Source organism: Cyprinodon tularosa, unplaced genomic scaffold (genome assembly GCF_016077235.1).
Source record: "Cyprinodon tularosa strain WSP-4 unplaced genomic scaffold, ASM1607723v1 ctg91, whole genome shotgun sequence".
Lineage (NCBI taxonomy): Eukaryota > Metazoa > Chordata > Actinopteri > Cyprinodontiformes > Cyprinodontidae > Cyprinodon > Cyprinodon tularosa.
In genome coordinates, this window is record NW_024039685.1 from 710,432 (window position 1) to 734,742 (window position 24,311).

A 24,311-nucleotide genomic window follows, 5' to 3' on the forward strand; every position below is an offset into this window, starting at 1 on the left:
GTTTATGTGTTTGGCAATGAAATGAAATATAAGAAACCTCTCCGCAGTTTTTTTTCTTCTTAATCCTGTGTTAAATCTTGACTTCCTGATTGTACGGATGGTTTGGTCAATATGGTTAGTTGTTTGTCTGACTCCTCCTAGTGGTCTGAAGCACCTTGGCACAGTGGAAATAAGGATAAATCTTATCGATTTCTGCATTGGCTGCATAGAGGAAAATTTGACTTTTTTTGTCTTATAGTAAGATTCCTTATGGCTTGATAAATCAAAGCAAAATCAGATAGATAATCTATAAAATAAATGTAGATATGTTTACTTTGTCCAAAATAACCAATGAGGCAAAATATTATTAGAAAAAAAGCTGAAAATAATTACTATTGTGTGATAAATGCCACAAAAAGTCCAACACAGAACTTAATTTTACGTAAAAGTTTTAGATTTGTTTCCTAAAGCTGATAGCTTTTCTTGTAAAGAGACAAAATACAGCAAGCAATTATTTTATTCATGACCTTTGTAGGCTTATAGCGAGAAAAAGAATGAGCAGTAACCGTTTTGCATTAGTTTTACAAAAGAGGAGCATGACATGGTTAACATTTATCCATATATTTTTTTTTATTTCAGTGGGGCTAAAAGCTAAAGTGTTTCCTTTAAAATGCTGTATCTTATTAAAATGCTCTATTCGCATCCTTCTCAATGCGTGACAGAGAACTGGAAGGGAACTGGGATAGGAACCGCAATGGTTTGAAAAGCCCCCATCAGTACAGCTGGTGTTCAGTGTGTCACCCACCTGCCTCACACACTACGCTACAATGAGATCCTAAAGAAAAGGCTGCAGCTTCCAGTCTGGGAGCACAGAGAGATTTTTCCAGAAGCAGTTTTTCATGGTTGGAAAGGCCACGCAGGTGGAGATGTGGGTCTTTGAAATGCTGCAGCCCTCAGTTGCCCCCTTAAAAGCAGACTTTTAATGCCCTTTAGTCGAGTGTGTCAAAGTAAATGGGAGCCTGACTCTGGATGGTTGAAATTGCTTTAATGTTATCATAAAAAATATCGATACGATGAATGATTCATGAATTTTCATTAAGTTGTTTTGGTATAGGATTCACAGTTAGATAAACTTACCAGTTAATCTTAAGTGCTTTAAGAAGTGGGGCTGTCTGTTTTTTTCTTTTTTTTCTTTTAATTTTGCAGGAGAAGATTAGAGTAAATCACTGAGTTTCAGCCTCATCCTGACATGAATATAAACTATCTTGCAAGGTAGAATGATTTAAGTTCGTTGGTGCTTTCTGCACTGATGGCGCCTAAATTTCTGGGCTGTGAATATTTGGTTTTTTTATGCACCTTCAATTTGCTGATGCATAAAAGTTTGGAAAAACCTTATTTCTTTCTTTTTTTTTATTCAGATACTTTCTCAAACAGCTCCCAAAGAAGATGAACTTTGGAATTAATTTGAAATGTAATGATTTAATCTTCAGTGAAATGAATGCAATTTGCATCCTTCCAATTTTAAAACATATCTATAACTGAGAACTAATTCTAATTAAAGATGCACAATAACTCACTACTCAGGACCTGACAGGTAAGTGGCAGTAGTGGATGATGTACTCAAAAGTAGTACATGAGTAAAATAGTAAAATCTAATCGTGAAATCTCACTCATCTACAAGTAAAAGATTCTCAGTCAAACATCTACTCAAGTTAAAGTACTAAAGTACTCACTTTTGAAAATACTTAAGTATTCAAAAGTACATGGATTTAAAAGTCCTTAAGTATTCATTATTCAGTATTGTAAAAAAAAAAAATAAGCACATCAGATTGCATATTCAGTATGAAGTCTATGTAGTCTATAAATAATGTAATATAACATATTATACTAATCCATCACAACATAATTAGTGTGTTAATGGAGTACAATAATACTGTAGTGTGATATTAAGAATATTACACACATACTATCTGATGATGTGCCAAAAATGCTAAACTGATGTACATGTAATATACTAAATAAATAATGTAATGTAATATACATTTATTGGTTACATTGTTATGGTAATAACATTACATTACAGACATTTTTATTTCACGACTCCATGAGAGTGGGATTTACCAAGATGGCTGCAGGTGAATTCTGTTTTTTCGGCCTATCAGCAATCTAGTGAATAGACATCAGCGGTTAAGAATGGGATGCTTTCTTAACCGATGCTTTTTGTTGTTACATGTATATACCTGAACCTGTTTAGACAGTCAGTCTTGTCCTTCACCTCATACATACAAAAACAGCTGACATCCTTGTTGAAAGTTTCACATATTAAAATAAAATCATAAAAATTGTCAACATTGTATATCGATAGCATCAATCATAAAACTTGTTTCTGCTTAAAGCAGCAATAAGCATTAATTCCTTATTTTAGACAGAAATAAATAAATGTAATATCAAAATTAGCTTTTGTCCCACCTAATTCTATGCTACACCTACAGTATATTGATCTCAGTGCTCCCGACCACTAGTTAGAACTGAATTAACCTCTTGGAGGAGAGATGGAACATCTTCTAGAAAACTTCATGTCCAGTTGCCTAGACTGAACTTTTCAAGCTTGACCATGACCTGGATGACTAAGAAACTTCACAGAAATGTAAATAGAACTTGTTCTATCTTGATCTATTGAAAGGGAATATTTTGGCTCATATGCACATTTTTTTCAGCAGTCCCAACCACTAGAAACCTATATTTTACCCTAAAACAATTTCAAATTGGGCAATTTCCATGTATGGTTCTAAATCAAACATTGATAGTTTTCAAGATTTCCCTCAACTTGCTTAATTTCTCAACAATTTAGTTACAGAGACGTAGGGATGCATTATGATTTTCATGAACCGCGTGCTGCTCTATGACGTCCAATCTTGTGTTGTGAACTGCAGTCTGATAGCGATCAAATACTACCCGAGAAAAAAACAAACAATAAATATAAGTATTTCCTTTATTTGATCAGATATAACAGTTGCACACTATGATAAAGCCTCAGTGTACTGCATGGTTAGAGTGTTGGCAGCATATCCTCTTTTCGCTCAGGTACGTGACAGATGGAATGTTGCTGCGGGAGGCGATGAATGATCCCCTGCTGGAGCCTGATGCTGTCATCTTTCTGGACGAGCCCCACAAATGCACAGTAGCTACAGACATCCTCATGAGGAGTTTCTCAAGGAAGCGGCCCGCCAGAGGTCTGACCTCAGGGCAGAAACCAGCTCTTAGGATTCTCATGAGTTTTACTCTTTGTTGTATATTTAGGCGGATTTAAGGATCCCACCCTGCTGTCCTTAATTAATTTCACAGATTTAACCTTTTGTTTTCCACATGTATTTGGAGTTTAATCCCCCTTAAACCACATAATAGACCTAGATATTACTTTTCCCTGAATTTAGAAAAAGTGTTTCTACGTTGCCTCTTAGTTTTTCTTTTTCATCTGCTGTTGCATTTTTTGATCTGAGTAGTGAAAGAGAAATGTTGCTGTTTGACTCAGGAAGAGCCGTTTTTTTCTGCGCCGCAGCAGCAGCATAGATTGCTCTTAGATTTACCTACCATTTTCAACCAGTCAACCAGGAGGAAGACAGCAACTGTGTGTGCTGATGGGATGATCGTAAAGGCAGGCAGAAGTTTTATGGTCTACAGTGTGCTGGGTATAATTTTCATAAAGCAGATGGATAATGACTAGTTGTTTGTTAGGGTGAAATCAAAGGTTAGATTGTTGTTCGCAGACTGTTAAATGAGATCTAGGTTGTTGGGAATGATCATCCACCCACTACCGTTATCTCTTTCATCCCTATCGCTCACCAAATTTGAAAGTTTAATTTGCCTTGATTAAGAGCAATTAAGATGTTTTGCAGAGCGTAAAGCGAAATGCAGAGACGCTGGCCCCTGAAAATATCAGAGATTGAAAATGGGAGAAGCGTTTCCCATCAGAATCTTAATGCACACAGTCTAATGGCTCTGTTTAAGAACAGTGTGTACCTAGCAACAGGAACAAGGACTGTCGTCGATCTTTGTAGGTCAGTTACTTGGATTGCAATGCCAAAATGTACATTATCACTGTATTAGGTATGTGCCAAGGTTCTCTATCAGAATTAAAATGTGTAACATCATTCATGCCAAAAAAGGATGTAGACACATTAATCTCCTCTTTAATTTCAGCCTTGTCTGCTTGGAACTCGTCCTTATGCATAACCGTCATGAAAACATATAGGATATTAAGAGATTTTTTTTTTCCTAAACACTCAGACCCATTACTTTTGGTTTAAATCTTTTACATGAGAACATTTTCCCTTACTGACACCTGCACTTCCCTTTTTCTGTTCCGGTTGTTGCCATGAGCGCAATGCTGGGTGCTGGAAAGTTCTTTGTTTATTTTGACAGCCGCCTGCTGTTGACAATTCCTGGACCCATGCACCCTGTGGAGATATTTTACACTTCGAAACCGGAGTGAGACTTCCTGGAGGCAGCACTTTGCACAGTGATCCGGGTCCTTATGTGTGAGGGCCTCTTCTTTAGTGGACAAGAGGTACTTTCCTTATAGCATTGGGGAAAGTGTTGTTTGATGTACAGGCTTCTGTCTGTAGTATTTATAATCTCTATAGACGTCTAAGTAGAGAAAATATGTTATATCCATTACTCCTTCCTTCCTTCCTTCCTTCCTTCCTTCCTTCCTTCCTTCCTTCCTTCCTTCCTTCCTTCCTTCCTTCCTTCCTTCCTTCCTTCCTTCCTTCCTTCCTTCCTTCCTTCCTTCCTTCCTTCCTTCCTTCCTTCCTTCCTTCCTTCCTTCCTTCCTTCCTTCCTTCCTTTAAAATGCACATTTTCTTAATTCTACCCTGTTCATCTGAGCTAACCACACTCTTTATGACCTTAAACACCTTGGGCTCTATAATCAGTGTCAGTAACTGTAGGCTTTAACCAACAGGATGAATTCTGAATCTGCATTCAAGGATCATTTTATCACAGTTTAGATGTTAGTCTAACAGTCAATGATTTCCAGTCCTACACAGTGTTAATGATACAGATACTGGGACCTGGCTCGGAACTTGTCTACTTGGTGGGTCTTTCTTGGACAGGGTCACCTGTGGAGCAAGTTAAATGTAACCTTTTATATCTCTGCTTCTTTTTCTCTGTCTTCTTATGTCTCCTTAAACCCCAATCAGCCTTGGCATAGGTAAACTGACACAGTTGGAGGTTTCTTCCTGTTAATGGGGAGTTTTTACTCTCCACTGTCGCTACAAGCGTGCTTGGTGTGAGGGATTCCTGTCAAGTCATTGAATCGATGCAATCCGCTGGTTTTCATTGGACAGAACACATTGAACCAATCTGATTATATGATCTGATTACATTCTCTCTGTAAAATGCCTTGATACATACAACAAGTGATTTGGCCTTTAATTCATTGTATTTTAGTACTGTAATAGTCAACTCTATCAAGTGTTATACTATATTTTTACTTTCTGAATGACCTCATTAGCCACTCACTTTTATATGATTTCAACGATGATTTACAAATTACTTCACTTTATTAAGGTTTTATAGGGCATAGTTTATACACAGCATTAAGACTTTGCTCTTAAAGAGGAAATAAAAAGCTAAATGATCTTTACAAGTTGGATATAAAAGTTACCGTGATTATGTTAGATATACTGATTTTGAAGGAAAAGCAATCACAGTTTTGCATTACAAAGGTGTAGCATCACGGACATTATGTGGTGTTATATCAGTAGTCCACCTTAGAGTTTCTGAAGATTTAGAGCAGAGTGGGGACTCAAACCAGCAACTTAAAGATCACAGGACAGACTCCTACCCCCTGAGCCATTGTTACCCAAGATAAAGAGATGATGTCATGTTGCTGAAACAATATCCATATTTTGTTGGAGCTTTAAATGATACACACCAATACTTAGTAAAGGCAACTTAAAAAAAAAAAAAATGCAAAGACTGATTGATTTTTTTTGGGGGTATTTTACAAATAAAAAAGTGTGGTGTACTTGCAATCAGCCCACCTGAATCAATGTATTTTTTTGCAGCAATTACATTTTTAAGTTTCATGTATTATCTCTTTACCAATTGGGTACATCTAGAGACAGACATTTTATTCTTGTCTTTTTTCCAGTTAGCCCAAATGCTGTCACAATAAAATGATTGTGTTTTTAAATATGTGAAAAGGCTTACCAAATATTTTCCATGAGATCTAAGTCTTGACTTGACTGTGCCATTCAGACACATGAAGGTGCTTTTACCATATTATCCTGCTTGAGATGCATGTTTAAGGTTTTTGTCCAGCTGGAAGAATACGCTCTGCTCTATTTTCAAGTCTTTCTAGGCCAATAACAGAATTTGTTTAAAGAACAGCACTGTGTATAACCTCACCTTCTCTGTTTATTCCTATGCTATTTAACTTTCTCTTAAAAAAATAAAAAAAATGCACTTCCTTTTAGATATAGTTTTGTTGTATTAATTCATGCCACCAATGCCCATAGTCTTTGACCTTTTGTTAGCATTTGAATTCTAAACTTAATTTGCATATGCACTGTAGATTATTTTAATGAATGTTTTCTCTTTATAAATCTTTTTTTTTTTTTTGAATAAAATAAATTGGACACAGTACAAAATACAGTCGAAAAGAGTACTTACTTTTAACACTACTAATCTTTGATGTTCATAGTGTCCATAAAACATAAAGAAATAGACACATTTGATATAATATGTCTAATCCTTGGGATGAATAGATGACTGAGCTGTCTTCGACTCTGTCTCTTTTGGATTCATCAGGATTTGTGCTGCAAATGTAAAAAAAGAAGAGAAGTGACCCAGATTCCAACCTTTCCACAAATCTCTGAAATTAAGTCATTATTTTTCCCCCTCCTGCAAATGTCGTTCACTGATGTGTAATGGAGGGCAGGGTCCATGCCCAAAGTGATGAATTTGGTCACAGCTGGGTGGACTCACACACACGCAGAAAAGCACCAACAAATGTCTCAATCTCCTGATCAGTGGAGAGGAGAAGCCTGTCGGATCCAGCAGCGCTTTTTGCTGCCATGATTAGTTTCTCTGCTCTTTGATGAAATACTGTTGGAGAACATTTAATCAAAAGTGGTTGTATTGCCACCATCGTTACTGGTTAAGATAGATGTAAATGTACTAAACTTTGGTTTTTGTCCAAGGCAGATACCACCAAGTTCCCTGTAATGCAATACAAAAAAAAACAAAAAAACAATAGAGGTGAATATAATTAGAATAAGATCATAAAATGCTTTAAAGGTATAAATTCAATTTAAGCATCACATTACAAATTAAATAAAATGCTAAAAAACAAATGTATTGCTATGCAATGAAAAGAATTAGCTGATATTTTACTTCAATGGTAAAGCTTCTTTTTTTCCCCCGATTTTGAAAAACCCCATTGCCTTATACACACATTCTGAATGAGTTACTGATGGACAAAGCTTTCCAATAGACGCATAGCTACAATACTCTAATATAAACAAAAGCAACACTCTGGCTCTGTCCAGATGTCATAGGAAATCTTTTATTTTTTCTTAATATTTTTAAGATGTTGATATGCCTTATTCATTGATAGGTTATGTGGATGTTATATTTAGCTCTGAGTCCACAAATACAACTAGCTTTTCTGAATGCTTTTTGGTGTTTAGCCACATTGAGTCAAGTAGATATTGATTAATAACCTTCCATTACATTTGTTTTATTTAGTTAGAGAAATCTGAGAAAATATAAACCCACTAATTAACATTATTAATACAATGTCTTAGTAAATGTAAGAAACCATGGTCACAATTAGACACAAAGATGTTCAGTTTGTCATCCAAATTTTGCCTTATTGGTGTTCATTGAAGGGCTGCGCAGTGGCACAGTGGGTAGCACTGCCGCCTTGCAGCAGGAAGGCGTGACAGAAAATGGATGGATGGATGGTGTTTAAGCTCAGATGTATAATTGCCAAATGGCATGAAAAAAAATAGTTTGAATACGGAGCCCCTAAAGGGACATGGGGGAAAAAATAAACTTTGCGAAATCCCACAATACTTTTGCGAGATCTCGCAAAAAATACGCTTTCGCGAGATCCCGCAATACTTTTGCGAGTCCTTGCAAAACGTTTTGCCATGTCAGCGAACCGGAAGTAAAATAAAACACAAAACAGTGGAGGTGCAAAGTGTACTGCTATGGGAGGATAATACGCCCATGTGTGAGCTACAACCATGGAGGATGATTTGGTGAGGTTCTTAATTTCTAGAGAAGTCCCAAAACAGACAAGGTCAGTATGCAGTTCTACGGAGCCCCTAAAGGGACATGGAGGAAAAAAATAAACTTTTGCGAGACCAGACAAAAATTTTGTGAGATCTCGCAAAAAAAAATACTTTTGCGAGATCCTGCAATACTTTTGCAAGATCTCGCAAAACTATTGCAGGATCTCGCAAAAGTCCTTTTTTTCCCCTCCATGTCCCTTTAGGGGCTCCGTACTTGAAACTTTTTCCATCAATCAACCAATCAAACTTATATATGAAGAACTTTTCATACAATTAATGTAGTTCAAAGTGTTTGACTAAATTAAAAACATTACCCCATTGCCATCCAACCTAGAAACTTTAACACGTGTCAAACTATCCTTGTCATGACTTTTTATGGCTTCCATTCACATTGTGTTCCTTTCTATGGCCTAATCCTGATCATTACCTGAACCCTAACCATTACCAATAGAAATTTAGCCCTAAACCTAAACTCAAGTCACACCTTAGGCCTAAACCTAACACGCACCCTAAGAATTGAACTTCTCCTCATTGGGATCAGTCGCTGGTCCTCAAAATTATAGGTACTTGTGGGGATAAAAATGTAGCAAAATATAGCATATTACTCGGAAATTACCCCCTTAGGATAACAAAAACATGGTCGTACCCACCGATACACATACACCAAGCTCACAAACAGACCACCATGAAGATGTCTCCAGACTAGAAGAAATAAAGCTAATAAAAAGGTTGATTACAGATGAACCAATGAGGCTTAGTTACAGCAGTTTGTTAAATAAAAACCTGACTAGGAAAGCCCTGAAGAGATTACATTTAATTAACTGATTTTCACCTAAGTGATTTTGTTTATTTAAGTGTGATCGATAGGTACTTGGCTACACAAAATGACCTTCTTCATATCCTCAAATAGTCCAGTCAATCTAATGATCATGAAAAATTCAAATGTTATTATGTATGTACAAATTAAATTCAAGAACAACATTCCTGGGAGCAAAAAACAAAACGAAACACTGACTGGAAAGTTTAAATACTGCATATTTAAGGCCACTTAAATGATGTCATGTTGCTCTGACTTCCCCAGTCACATTTTCTCGCTGGTTATTTATTACCAGTAATTATCCTGCATTTGACACCAGCTTGGCTGTTGTAGAACACCTACGTCAGTATTAATTTGTCAAAGCAGGATCAATATGCGGCTTGTTACAAACAAGATCAAGTCATTGGGCGGCGTAGTGTTTGAAGTGGTCTCCTTTGAGGATTGGTAATTGATTTTAGAATAAGTGGTATCCCAGCTGAAACATCGATCGTCCCTCCCGTGACTGACTAGGAAAAAAAGTCTTAAGATATTTGCAGACGAAGTGTTAAAGATTTTCTCTTTTTGCGGTTAGATGTAATTTGTTGATTTATATTCTGCCGCCCCATGCTGTGTAAAGCTCAGGCATAACAGAGTGCACTCCCATGGTGAGTTCATTATCACCCTCTCCTAATTGGGTTAAAGAAGTTAATGTGTTGTAGGTCTGGCAGAGATGGCTGTTCAAAGGGTGCTGCAGCGTGCCCCTCAAGCGCTTCTTAACCTCTTCAGTCTCCCAGCAACTTTGATGTAGACTAATGATTTGGAGGCAGATCCACAGAAAAGCCATAGATTCTTTTTATCTGACTGTTTAATTTATATCAGGAGAAGCAAGTGCAAACGACCACGTAACGCTCTCCTCCACACTTTTTTTTTTCCTGATAGATATTTGGCTTCCACAAACAAACAGAACTGAAATGCCAGCTATAAATGAGTAAGTTGAAACTTATCACAGCTGTCGAAAGTAGATAAGTCCTAATATTTAAGCTTCCCCCTCAGCAGCTAACATCAAAAACAGGAGGATTTATTTGGTTGGGGGAGGGGAGGGTTGTTGTTTGCTTGTCAAGAAGGTTGCCCAAATGTGTTGGTACTTTAGCTTGGCTAGTTAGATTCTTGCTTATGGGGTCACAGGCGGAGCAGGTGGATCCGTTCCCAGCACTGGACAAACGTTTATACATGTGCACTCGCTCGTACACACCCAAACAAACACAGACACACGTTGTCTTCAAATCCCTAGAGGACAGACAGCCAGCTTGCTTTCAGCGCTTTGGCAAAGAGGTTTTTTATTTATTTTTTCCGTGGCAGCTGCTGCATCCAGAAGCTTGATAGGCTATTAATATTGAGGCTAATTTTACCAATCCATTCAGATTTAGCGTTTTCCACGTGTCAGCATGTTGATTAAGAGGCACATGGCCATCGGAGGGGCCTTACTTGATTTGATGAACAAGAGGACAAACCGGGCTAATAACCTATTTGGAGTCCAGATGGAGAAAAGGAAAAAAAAAAAAAGAAGAGGAAAGCCAGGTTTCTGTTTCTGGGTATTAACAAGTCTTAAAGGGATAGTTCGGTATTTTTGACATGAATCTGTATGGCATTCCCATCACCAGCGGCATGCAATCACACTGACTTACCCCTGGCAGCGTCCTGTGAGCAGAGTTATCGTCCAGTTTTGGTCAAGCCGAAAGTAGTCCTGCAGGTTTTTAGGTACAGCGAAATAAAACTTTTCTCTTCCCAAAACATTATGTGTTCAAAAGAGTGATATTTTCGCATCCCAAAAACATTGTAGTGGAAAAAGTCACACGTCGTTATCAATTGGTCCTATTTTCTCTCTGTTCGTATCAGTGCGCGCCGTCATTCAGACAGCGAGCCCAACAACAGCCATGTCTCCCTCCGCCGTTCCATGATGTAAAAGTTCCATGATGTAATCAGCCTTCCAACAGCCCTACTAGATGTTATTCTATCATGATCCTGAACATTCAGACTTAGTAAAACCCCTGTGACTTGATTATTTTTTATCTTAGGCAGTTAGAATAAAAGACATTCTCTCATCTGCTTTCATAAAAGGAATACAAAAGGAGCATAATAAATGGTTAAAACCGTACTATTAATGACTTTTTAAAGGTAATTTTCCTGATTTTATTTTAATCTCTCTAAAAAAATGCTTTTTACATGGTATTTTATGTGGCAGAGGAGGTCATTGCATTAAAATTTAGTGTCTTGTGCAGGAGTTCAAGCAATTTTAATGTAGGCTTCTAACTTTGTCATGACAGTTTTCTCTGCCAGTGGGGTTCATTCTAAATAGCTTCCAGTTTCCAATCACTCACTAAGCATTTCCGACCAAGGGGTGTTTCCTCCAGTCAGGTGGATGTTATGTCTTGTAAACAGAGAAGCATGGCAACCAACAAAGGGAGAGCCAGGATACCTGTAGCTGTCAATGCATACACAGCAAAATAGAAAGTCTGTTCTACATCTTAGACTGATATTTTTGACTATTCATCTTGATAGATTAAGCAAAGTTTTTAATATAAGATTGTTTAAACGTTTATTCTCAAGTAATGTCATAGATTCTACATTATATTTTAGACAAAAGTCAGAGATGTTATTTTTCTATCTGAACCCACTCGTAGTTTGCTTGTAGCACAATCTTGCTGGAATGACTGTCCCAGTCATTGTTCTTCTAAAGCCTCTGCAATGTTTTCATGCAGGATTCCCCTTTATTATCTCAATCCATCTTTGTATCAACTGGACTGGTGTTTCCACTGAAGAAAAGAATCCCCACAGCATGATACTGCCACCACTTCAAAGCAGCTATAGTTGGATCAAAGCCTCCAGATGTTTGCCTTGTACTTAACATGGCTTGTAGTGAAACTGCAAACAGCTGTCCTGTCTTATAAGCAAAACTTGCTAAACTTCGCTGCAACAATATCCCTGACCTGTTTGCTGGGTGCCTTGGTTATCATGATGCCGTTTTTTTTACTGATGTTATTTAACAAACCTTAGAGGCCTTTAAGGAACTGACAGAAGTTGGTTGCCCTGGATTTTTTTAGAGCTATTTTAGAATAAAAGGGGCCACATTTTATCAGGCATTTCTTTGTAACTGAGCTTAAAAACCTCAAGCTCGGTTTGATCAACTTAAAAATATCAACTTAAAAATATCTTAATGGTTCTTTCAAAGTGCTTTCAATTTTTTTTATTAAAATTGTTTTTTGATGCATGAATTTTGGGTGCCTTCATTGCATCTCTTTCAAAGGTTCCTGTGTTGCTCTTATTAGCCTGCAGGTGGTGCAACAGCATAAGCAGCAAGGTGCCACACTGAGAAGATGCAGCATGGTGAAGATGAACTGATTGTTGTCTGGAACATAATGAAATGGTTCCTTACTGGAAATAGCTTAAGAAACACTAAATGTGGTGACAGCTTTGGTTTGTGCTAGAAACTGTTCAAAACTTTGAATAATTGTTGAAAAAAATTCAATCATCTGTGGATTCGAATAGAATACAAGAAAAAGGAAGTTTTGTATGTCATTAGGCAAAAGGCTTTGTGCAATATTTATAATGTATCTTTCCTATTACGCTTAATATGCCGTTGGAGAATAGGCTCCAATTTATGTATTTTCTAGCCTCATTCCTGGCTCTACTCACGGCTTCTGTCTGCCAACCCACCGGCTCTTGAACGTTCAGCTCCACTAAACTGATCTGCCATGATTTGCCGCTGGTTATGCATCAATGCTGCAGTCTCATATCACATTCCCCTCTACAATACTGCGCTGTGGAATAATGAACCTCGTTTGAGTGTGTCTGTCTCCGTGCGCTTGTGCCTTGCGAGCGTGCTCGTCTGTGTTTTCCATGATTGCTGCATTTGACAACAGAGCCACAGGGAGCTTAGCAAAGCATGCTGCAGTCCAAGTTTAATTTCCTCCATCAGATGGAACGATAGTTAGAACAAATGTACTGTAGCAGGGAAGCACGGTTTCCCCGGCTGTCTTCTTTTTACTTCCCCCCATAACCTCCACCCGCTGCCATTGTTAATCCAGGTGTTGCTCAGAAACTGTCTTGTTTTGTTTTTGCGTACACTGGAGGTTCAGGGAGCAATTGTGGCGCTTTCGTTATTCAGGAACACGAAAAACCCACAAGTTGGAGGTCGACGACCCAAGGCCCCAAGTTGGTGAAATGAAAATCATCCCCCCTACACACCAGGAGCAGCAGAGACTCTTTGAGCCCCCTCCACATTAACCAAACACTGCTACTGGAAAAAGATAAAGTTGACACAAAATTTCTTCGAAGAAGAGTTTGGAGAGAGAAAGAAAGTAAGTAAAGCCAGATGGGACAAATAAGAGAGCTAAAAAGGTGGAAAATTTTTTATTTCCACCTGTCCTTTTTCTTTAGTTTCTGTGTGGAACTGACTCACACAACATATGCTGCTTTTGTAAGCATTTGATTCTCTGCTTTAAATTATAACTGGAGTATTACTCATGCCCTGTGAGCTGCAGGGAAGCACTGCGTTCTTAGTATTTTTATCCCTACACTCAAAAGTGAAGAAAAAAAAAAACAGTATCTCCTATAGTCTCGATCATTTTATCCCACGCTGTTATTGATACAGACACGAAAGAGTTCCTCTCTTAAGTGTGCCAGTTTCTGTTCTGATGGGCTCATCGCCATAGTAGCAGTTCCAGCTGCACAGTCACACTGTTGGCTTGGGATCTGAGAGAACACAAGACCATCATCCATGCCAGCCAATGAGCAAACACTCAGCCCCAACAGCTGATAGAGGACAGTGTTGACGAATGAGTCATTGCTACCACCCTGTTAATTGAGCTGGATCAGACTGAAATGAGCAGCAAAAGTTATTTATGCGTGGTTGAAGTTGAGCACAATGTGCTGCATCAAAAAATAAAACAAAATACAAACTAGGCTCAGACTGGATTGTGTGACTTTTAGAGTCCCTGTCATGCTGTTAGATTTTGTGTTTATCAGTGACAGATATACAGACTATTAATGTTGCTCCACGTAGGTTTGCTGTCAAATCTTTGTATCTAGTAAGAAAAGAATAAAGGTTTTATCTCATAATTCAAGACAGACTTTTGATATAAACTCTATCTTTAAGATATGAGGTTTTTCTTGTTCTCTTTTTTTTTTTTGAAAAGTAGCTCAAACACTGCCAAACTAGGGGGAACTTTTGTGAGCATCAGTTTCTATGACTTGGAATAGATTCCTAAATGCATTAGGATTAGACATTTGGTCAATTTAAAACATGAATGTGTTTGGATCTAAACTATCCCATATTAGCTTTATGTGTAAGTTTAAGGTCTCTGTTCTTTTGAAAGGTGATCCAATAATCCAAAATTTCCAAAGATCCAAAAAGTTTGCAATAGCGATTTCTGTGCATCAAAAGGAGTCAGATTAAGTAGTATTCCTTCCCCTTTGTATGTATTTGTTTATTAAAACAAAGAAAAGAAAAAAAAACCTGCTCCCCTCATACTCCTTTGCAGGGTGGGTTGCTTCTTCAACTGAATCTCCAGTCCTCTACCAGATGCCTGGCAGCTTGTGTTTCTTAGCAGTGTCTCAGCTGTTCCCAGGACTGGGCTCTTCTGGACTAAGATTTAAAACGTTTTTCAGATGTTTCCAATGTTCTTTTTTAATTATGTTTCCACCATTTGAGATGGCCACATCCATCACTAAGACTGCCCTCTGCTGCTTATCAATAATTACAATGTCCAGTTGGTTGGCAACAACCAATTTTTCTGTTTGTATCTAGAAGTCCTAAAGGATGGAAGCTCTGTCATTCTCCACCACCTTGGGAGGTGGTTCCCATTTTGACCTGGTGGTCTCTAGTTTGTACACAGATGTTTCTATACACTATACCAGTCACTTGGTTATGACAATCCATCTGGTCCTTCCCTGTCGGTATCTTAAACTGTGCTTTGCAATACTGGATTGATTCTGGGGCCTCTTTGCATTGCCTGCACCTGAGATACTGCATGGTATTGTAGACCTGGGCTGCTATTGCTCTGGTGCTCAAGGCCTGGTCCAGTGCTTTCATGATCAGTGCTTCTGTGCTGTCCTTCTGTCCAGCCCTTTCTAGCCACTGGTAGGGTTTGATCACTTCATCTACCTGTTGATGGCATATCACATGCAGGGCTTTTTCCTCCCATTATTGTTCATTGCAAGCTTCCACTCTCTAAGACATTGACTGAACTCTTTGTCCTTGGGGCCATTTCCTGATGTACTCTTGGAGCTTGGATGTTTCATATTAAATGGTGACTCTGAAAATCAGTAGGCCTCTGCCTTTGCGATTAATGTATAGTCTATAGATTCTGGATTTTGGGTGGAATCCACCATCCATGGTGAGTAGTTATTATTTTTCAACATCAGTGGCCAGAATTTCCTCCTTAGGTCAAGTTCTCACCCCAGCAGTATCTAATTACTCAAAAGCCATAATTGTTAATTGCCTGAACAACACCGATTGCGTATGACTTTTTAATCTCTGATCCAATTTTTTTCCATGTCACACTTACTGCATATAGACAGGCTCTGACTAGGCAGGGTGAGAAGATCTGCACAGACCTCTGCGTCAGGGCCACAGTAATTACAACAATTTCCTAAATATGACTAGGACAGCTTATGAAAAGTAATTAAAAAATAAAAATTAAAAACACAGGTGCATGCTATACAGCAAAGCTCTACTTAACGAGTCTGAACGGCACCTCAAACCCGAACACATAGGGAATGTCTATATTAAAGACATAATTGGATCTACGTCTAAAGACTTAGCCTTAGACAAATTTTGTTTTGTAATTTTGTGCACACAAGTGTAAACAAAAAAATGTATATAAAGAAAAGGAAAACCCATCAATAAACAGGATGATATATGATGAGTGAGGCATTGAGAAGTAATTCTTAGAGAGATATCTGTGAAATTTATCAAAGTTTGTTTTTTTTCTTCATAAAGGACCAACCCCTACCTGCTCTGCCTGCCCCTCGTTATTTTGTTTTGTTTTTAGTGAGAGAGGATCACTATTTTAATATAGCCATTTTCTTTTCTGCTTAGGTTTCTCTTTTTTGAGTGATAAACTGTCCCTCTTTTTTGAGGGGCTCAAAGAGGATCACTACTTTTTTGTCCTCCTGAACTCATATCATGGGTAAAGTATAATATTTTTGAATGTTTTTCCACAAGTCTGTCAGGCTTACTATATACACGATGTGCGACTCCAGAACTGACTTTCCCCATGCAGATTATATTTTGTGTTTCCCCACAAAGTAGATGTGTTTCACTTTGTAACCGTTCCGATGAATTGCTGCATAGTCTGACTAAAATAGATCTGGAGTCTATCTCAGTCTGCAGAAAATCGTGTTTGGTGTGATCATCCCCATTGACTTTCAACGAGCTCTAAATGCCACAATCTAGTCCGGCACGATTCTCTACCGGATCGGACGCAAAACCAGATTTGGTGCATTCTAGCCTTTACTTGTAAGTATTTGGCTGTACCTGCTTTCCTTGTGGCCTCTTCTTGATTGTCATTTTCCTGTGGTGTGTATAGTGGAAACATCTAAACTGTTTTAGCTTTAGTTAAATCACCAATAAAGCCACCTGAAAGTATTTGATGTTTCTTAGTAATTTTGCAACAAACATTTAAAACTTTTAGAATAATGAAATGTGTAACCCACTTTAGAGTTGCTTTAATATTTAGACAATTCAGTTTGTATTTAATGTGTATATTAAAGGTAAACATGTCCGGAGTTCATCGCTGGTCAAAGGGACTCATCAAATCTCATTCTGTACAGCCTTTAGACCAGCTGAATACTGCATGCTGCTGACTTTAACCTACAGTATCTGTGATGTTTACATTCAGCTTGATGTTTGTTTCAGATGAGTTACTCAGTTAAGTGCCAAGCATTCCTTACATGCATATGCATTTTTCAATCATGTTGTTGACAAATGCATAAGCTGCCATAAAATTTTGGTTTAGTTAATCTTTTCATAAGAAACCTTAGCCTACTGATAGCTGGGACTCATCCCTGTCACCTTTTAAATTACAAAACATTGCATTTTGAACTAAGTTCTACACATAAACATTCCACACAAACAAGTCATACCTTTGCATCCCTCAGAATGAGCTGAGGTGTTGCTTGGGATATGTAAAAGAGGATGGATGATGGTATGTAAATCTAGATATAATAGTCATGAAGAAGGCGCTATGATTGCTGAGTGGCAGTGACTCTTTTGAATAGCAGTTAAGATGTTACTTTATCTTGTTGGTAAATAACTTTCAGCAATATCTCTACAATTCCCAAGTATGTATTATATTGTGAGGATAAATTGAAGTATAGTAAATAAAGTCAAGAAGTGTGAATTTTATGCCCAGCAACCAGTTTAAATTTCAGAGGAGTACAGTTACCCCCAGCCTCAATTTGTCAGGGTCTCGTTGAATTGGCGAGGTGGCATCTAAAGTTGCCGTCCTTGAAGTAAATGTGCTTCTCTTCAATGACTGGCTGAGCAACTCATCAAGTGAAAAATGTAGAGATGTCATGCAAGCCAGCCCAAGAGGAAGTAGTGAAAAAGAATTAAGGTTCGCCGCATCTGCTGCTACGCATGCTAACGACTGCATTAGCCACCCCTCAATTAACATAAAGCACTGGCTCATCATTGCTCCATTTCTCTTGGAAAAGCTACTCGTCTTCCATTTTTGAACAGTTTAATCATCTTAAAGCAAGGCAGGAATTGACTAATTACACAGACTGTAATCTCACTTAGCATTTCAAAATCTGTAATATATATTCTAATGAATAAATGAAAAGCTGTTTTAAGGACTGTTGTCTCATCAATGACATCCTTTATACACTCTTCTTGATGCTGCCGTGTATCAGTTTCAATGAGATTCCCATGTAAGCGCATCACGGTGTTCTCCTCCTTAAGTCGATGGAAGGCTTTATTTGTCAACACGGCTGTACTTCCCAGCAAGACACATGAAAAATGTTTCATTTTAGCTATAGAGCATGCTCTCCTGCAGGTAATAACCCAGAAATAACATGCAGAGATGATGCTCTAATGATATTACTGATGAAGAAGCCTGGATTATCCAGTGCAGCAACAGACTGAAAGGAGCCAGCCTGCGTTCAGTGTAATGGCCCCAGCCTGGATAATCCTTCAGAATCAATGCAGTCAATGAGGCCACCCATACGATCATGAAATGTGAGAGGGTGTCATGTGCGGCATCTGCTGAAACACCCACTGTGACCCAATACTGCAGACAGAGGCTGACACCGCTGGTCTATCTTCTTTTTTAGACAGAAATTGAAGCATCCATAGCTCTCAGATCCCTTAGCAGGGTGTGGGGTTGCGGCATGGAGCATCTTTCAAAGAATTCCTGTTAGGGTAAGGCAACACAAGTGTATCTATGAAGGACATTCAGAGCTGAAAAACAGTTGGAAATCGGATAAACAGATAACAGCAATATCTTAGAATCCTCTTACCAGTGATGGCAACATTATGTTGGTTTCAGGTCAGTAAGTGCCAATAACAGATTCTTACAGCATGATAAAGTATCCTAATTTAATGGTTGTGGAATAATTCAACTTCTTCCAGTCAAGACAGTTTTCTCATCACCCTTCAGCTTTGAGAACTGTAGTTTTTCATGCAAGTGATTTATTAAATAGTTAAAGTTTGTAACTAATTATGACCACATAACATAATGAAGCAGGTACTGTTTGTACAGTAAGTAGGCTTGATTACTTTTTGGATATACTTTATGTATTTTTATTTTTTAATAAATATTTAGAGAACATGCTTTTGATCAAATATTAAACCATGTTTTGTCTAAGCTTAAATATAATTTAAACTGACAGAAGGATGATTATTAGTGTATATCTGTAACTTTCCAATTTTGTTTGTGTGGCTGCCATATTAGAGACTGCATTTATGGCTGCCTAACAACCCCCAAATGTCCCATTATAAGGGCCAACATCCTGGGGTTCAATTTTATTTATTTATTTCTGAGTACAAGAGAAAGAAACTACAAAATGTAAAAATCAAACACCCCCATATTGGTTATTATAAAATACGTTCAAATAGCCAACATTGTTGTAAAACTGAGAAATAAACATCTTTTGATCAGTTGACCAGGCATGTATAGCAACAGGAAGGGGAGGGGCAGGACTGTATCACTATATGCTACATACAAGGGAGGAAAACCTCTGTTACGCCACTTTCCTTGGTAATGATAATATTTGTATTTATAAAGCATATTGGGAGATTTAATCAAAGTTTGAATAAAAAAAATGAACACAATATAAACAGCTTTTATAACAATTTTTGTTACAATTTTTGTCACCTTTTAATCTTTTTGTTGACCTACAGACTTCAGCTATTATTAGGATTAAACTGATTAGTTTGACAACCTCTTAGTCGGTGATCTGCTGAGGCAGCTATCCTAGAGTCAGTCAGACCTGATGTTCAGAGCTTGCTAATGCTAGCTTTAACAACTTTTTACTTAAGAAAAGGTTAATTGATAAGAGGAATGGAGCTTTCATATTTTCACAGGGAGGGCTGGACAGTTATTATTAATGAGAGGCCAAACATATGTCATCATTCAGCCAAATCCGAGAATGTGAACTTTGGCCAAAAAAAACGGTGACGTCACACTGGGTGATCGGCTCTCGTCAGATAGGATGTCTTTTCGCTAGATCAAAAAATGTTTTGCTCTTACCTGCAGTAACACAGAGATGTGTTACAATACATTGCTCTTAAGAGCGGAGTGGGCTCTTTAAGTGGCCTACAAAAAAAAAGCCTGATTTTCCTCTTTCAAAGAGGAATCAGACAAAGATATAGACCAGCATTTGCAGGAGCTGTTTGTCAAGTGTATTATTTTATTCCATGTGTTGAAATACACTCACATGATCAGGATTGATAAGTCTTTTCATCGATACTGCTATCCGTTTCAGTATGTATACACACCATGATGGCATCGGCATGGGCAAAAAAAAAAAAAAGAAACCAGCAAAGGAGCATTTTTCTTTTAAAAACTGCATTAGTATCTGAATATCTCAAGACTCTAGTATTGATGGTAATAAACGAGGAGAGCACTTTTAATCAAACCTATCATCCTGTTTTTAAACAGAAGAGATGGATTGCACTGGTGGGTTTTCACATCATTGATATGTTCAACATAATTCATAATACTTCCAATCAACTTCATAGAAACCTTTCAGCTAACAGGGAGTTCATAGCAACAGATGGGGAGGGGTAAGTATGATGCTACTTCATGCTACACACCACTGCAGGAATACCCAGAAATTTTCTCAAACAATATGCCACTTTTAAGCCTTGATAGAGCTTGGCAATGGAAATTGGCCCATTCCTTGCTTCAACATGGTGTTTCTGTGAAAGGATTGAAAAAAAAAAAAAGAAATGGTTCCCCTGCTTGGTAATTTGCAGCTGTAAAACTAGATCACAGTAAATGCTCTGCCTTTGAACTGAGTGGCTGATGTGTTACTTAGAAGATACCCTTTATGATTTATAGTTATTAAATGTGATAATTTGTCAGGGGATGCATTCACATCTTGACAGCCAAGAACTATGTATAAAAAAAGAATCAGACAATTTTTATAAGTTTCATTCCAGCGTTTATTCCCATGTCTTCATTATTCACCTCGAATACTAAGAGGGAATGTGCCGTTCGACAGGTGAATTGCTAGAGGTCAGAGGCAGAATGATAGGGGGTAAAGGCTGTCTCTGGCATTAATAACTAAACAGTCAGGCATTCTCAGGCTGCAGAGAAATCCTCACTTAAAAGGTGGGATTTAAAAGTCTCCAAGGCTCTCGGCTTGAAGACAGCTGAAGAGGCACGGCTACAAAGCAAGTGTGTCAAGTGTGCAAAATTGGTTCTTTGGACGTGTATCAGCAAAGACTACATTTGATGTTTGGTTTTGTGCTTGCCATTTTATGATGAAGACTACCGAGAAAGTGGACGGCAAGCATCAAATAGCTTCTTAGGTTATTATACAGCCTGTTTATGTCTTGGTGCATATTAGGGAAATAATCCACTAACATTTTTTTTAATAAGCAATGACAGTAATGTCAGAGCTTCTTGCAATAATTAAAGATTCAAGACAGTTTCATAACCCATACCGTCTGCAGAGTTATTTATGGAGAAGTTTCCCCCAGCAGCAGCAAAGTTTGCGTGAGAGCAGCTCGAACTCTGTCTTATCTTCCTCCCCTTCTCCTTCTACCCCCTGTTTGCAAGCATGCCGACAGCTAACAGTCTCCGGGTGATGTGACTCATTGGATAATTTTGCTTTGATTCAACTGTCATTTCTCATACACATCTTTGCTATAAGGGATGATTGTAGATCTGAAACTACTGCATGGAACTGGTTCACAATTTCCCCACTGGTCATGTTCTTGGAACCCAAGCAGCTTTTTATCACACAGCTGCGTTACTTTCCTGCTGCTTTTTTATTTATTTTTTATTTCTCACTATGAATGCACAGCAGTTGAAAGATATTGATTGAGCACATTATTTACTCAGCAAAGCGCCTAACATGCCACTGGTCACCTCTGTTGTCATTTCTTTTCAAAGTTTACTCTGAGCTACATAACCTTTGAAGCAAAGTAGAAGGATGTGGATTTATCGTTATAATAGGAAATAAAGGTGTGTAATGCTGATTGCAAGATTGAAGATATTTGAATTTTGTCTCTTTTATGCATTTGCTAATTTAAAAGGCAACCAATCAATCTTTTGTTCTTTCCTTCGTCATTCCTTTTGACTTCCTGACCTTTATTAACAGACAAACTCTGTTACTTTACTTAATGCATTGAAAAGCATTAAGTAAAACTGTAAAAAACAAAACAAAAAAAACACTGTATGTAGGAACACTGACTGACATTTGTTGCTGTAAAGAGGCAATGATTGTCTGTTTGAGTGATGCATAGCTAAAAGAGAGGAAACATTACTCGAAGAAAATTACACATGTACTGAAAATTCAAGTATTTGACAAATTTTGGAGCCCTTTCACAAAGTATGCATTGGCTCTTTACAGGGAGGGGTACTTATAGCAAGTTACTCTTAAATAGGATATTGTGTGGCACTTCAACTCCTGCTGATATAAAGAAGGAAACCTAAGAAATCTCCAAATAAGTTTAGTGCAGAGAACAACTAGGCCATTAGCATCGGTTTATTTTCTAAGTAACGCTACAATTGAAGGCATTAGGACGTTTGCTCAGTTTTTTCAGAAAAAGTTTTGACACCTATCTAAGAGACTTTTTTAGTTCTCAATTGGAGTGCTGATGTTTGAAACACATGGAGGCTCATATCCGAAGGCCCCTTCCAAGTAAAATGCCATTCAATCACTCACAACCCCTGAGTTTCGAGACAGAGTTTTAAATAGTAGGGAGATGAAAACACAGTCAACCCCTGCTGTTCAGGTTTGGCTTTTCTCCTTTAATTAAGATTGGTCCCTTTACAACTCTTTTAAAGAAAAGCCAGCACTAAACCGATGGTTAGGATTATAGTTTTAGCTCCCAAATATATACAACCGTCTCTTGAAACTAATTCCGAAGAAGTTATGTCAGGAGTCTCATCAAGGTTCAGAGTGATCCAAGAGAACATCAGGTAAGTTATTAATATACATCTCACTTCAACTTCAGATGTGCCTGGGAAGAAATTTTGATTTTAGAGGTGATGGTGGGGCGTGCAAACATTTTTTTTTTTTTTTATAAAACTCATATTAGTTCATGTTGTTTTCTAGTAGACACAGTTCTTCTAAGTTGTATTGCTGCTTTTAAGTTCAGAGTTCTCTTCGATTTCACTGTCTTTTTTTTTTTTTGGACAATTTGGGAGACAACAATCCAAATTTACTGGGTAACGTTTGTAGATTTAAAATACATAGTTAAATTATTATAATATTGTAAGAATAAAATCACATTCATGGATTACATTTTTTTCTCTTTTTGATAATAATAATATTAACATATAACAGTAATTAATTTTTATTTTAAGCACTACCATGTGCTTAAAAACATCCGCACTCCAACTACAGGTTGCTTTAGGTGTGAGCCACCAGAACTGACAAAGGCTCCTTAATAGGTGTTAATGTTTAAAAAAGAATAAGAATATGCAGAAGAGTATTTGCCTCCACTTTAGCCTTTATTATGTTTGCCATAAGCAAGATGACTGGGAATTTCCATATCATTATTTCAGATGTCAATAAATAAGCACTAGTTTCATATGAGTCCCGAAGTCAGGAAAAGAGGAGGTACGATGAGGGCAAAACTGCTGTTTTGTTGCCGTGTACAAAAAAGTGTCTTCTGTAGGACTGAGCACGTCATAAGAGATGCTTTAAAGGTGAAAACATAAAGTAAACCTATAGATAGAGATGATAATGTGGCAACAAATGCAGAGAAAAATTGATATTTTCACATCGTGTCCTATTTTTTTAAACTGCTACGCACTTTATTGTGGTTTTTTTGACAGCCAATTGATAATACGTCCACAAATGTTAGCTGTTGTGAGTCAATAAAAGCATAGAGCAATGAACCCCCCATAGTTAAAAAGTTGAAGTGATGAACAATCTTTTTCACTCTAATCCACAGTTTTACATTACTTTGTGATCTATCACTTGAAATGTAAAAAAAAAAAAAAGAAAAGTGTGGCTGTGAACTGACAGAATGAGTCATTTTTCAATGACTATGAAGTCTTGCATAGGGTTGTGCTTCAATAGAGCAGCAAGTACCATATAGCTCTGATGCAACATGGCATGATTCTTTATTGGATTGTTGTGGGGTTTTTTTTTTAACCAAAGTTGAGAAATTCTTTACTAAAACTTTGCCTTAAAAATCCAATGTTTGTTATTACCTTGTTCCTAAAATGCGCTATAGTATTAAATTTGCCTTGACTGGTTAACTGCTGTGATTCTCACGTGATTTAATATTCCACATTCAGCCTTAAGCAAGGCATGATGCTGTCTCTCTGATGAGCGTACATGAAATTGATTTCAGTCTAACCAGATCCAACCTCTGAGGTCCTGTCAGTCCCTCCAGACGCCTCGGGTGGATCATTTAAATCATGTGTCCTCATGTCCACAGGTCGTTGTGTCAACAAACAGCGCCGAGACGTCCCTGACCATCGACGGAGCGCTGTTTGTAATTGATCCCGGATTTGCCAAGCAAAAGGTTAGCTTCCCCT

General features: G+C 37.7%; 1 pseudogene; it reads left to right on the forward strand.

Moving 5' to 3' along the window:
- Window positions 1-690: 690 nt before the first annotated feature.
- Window positions 691-24,311, forward strand: part of LOC119776116 — a 60,085-nt pseudogene continuing 36,464 nt past the window's right edge.